The sequence below is a fragment of the Clarias gariepinus genome, chromosome 25, assembly GCF_024256425.1.
Source record: "Clarias gariepinus isolate MV-2021 ecotype Netherlands chromosome 25, CGAR_prim_01v2, whole genome shotgun sequence".
In the NCBI taxonomy this organism is placed as follows: Eukaryota; Metazoa; Chordata; class Actinopteri; order Siluriformes; family Clariidae; genus Clarias; species Clarias gariepinus.
The window spans coordinates 5130001-5130352 of record NC_071124.1 but is presented as its reverse complement, the minus strand read 5'-3'; the positions used below and the strand labels follow the sequence as shown (position 1 = coordinate 5130352).

At 40.3% G+C, this 352-nt stretch overlaps 1 non-coding gene across 1 annotated transcript; it reads right to left on the bottom strand.

Moving 5' to 3' along the window:
* trnas-aga (transfer RNA serine (anticodon AGA)) lies at positions 1-82 on the bottom strand. Its single transcript has one exon. It is a non-coding gene; the product is annotated as a tRNA-Ser (tRNA).
* Between the last annotated feature and the right edge of the window lie 270 nt (positions 83-352).

Genomic DNA, 352 nt, shown 5'->3' with positions numbered 1-352 from the left:
CGTAGTCGGCAGGATTCGAACCTGCGCGGGGAGACCCCAATGGATTTCTAGTCCATCGCCTTAACCACTCGGCCACGACTACTGCGCGCCACTCCGCCTACTGAACACACTGCAGAGCTTCAGCCTCCGAAATATTCCGTATATAATGATTAAAAGGCATGATGTAATTAAAGGGGTCGAAATATTACAGAAAAAAAACGTTCCAGAAATATTTAGAGTGTCTGATTATTTTTTGGCTGGGCATTGAACTGTACTTCACTATTTCTTAATCTGTTTAATACACTTGTGTTATATTTACCCTGGTTTTTCTCCATAACAAAAAGAAAATGGAAATAAAAAAGAATAGGGGAAA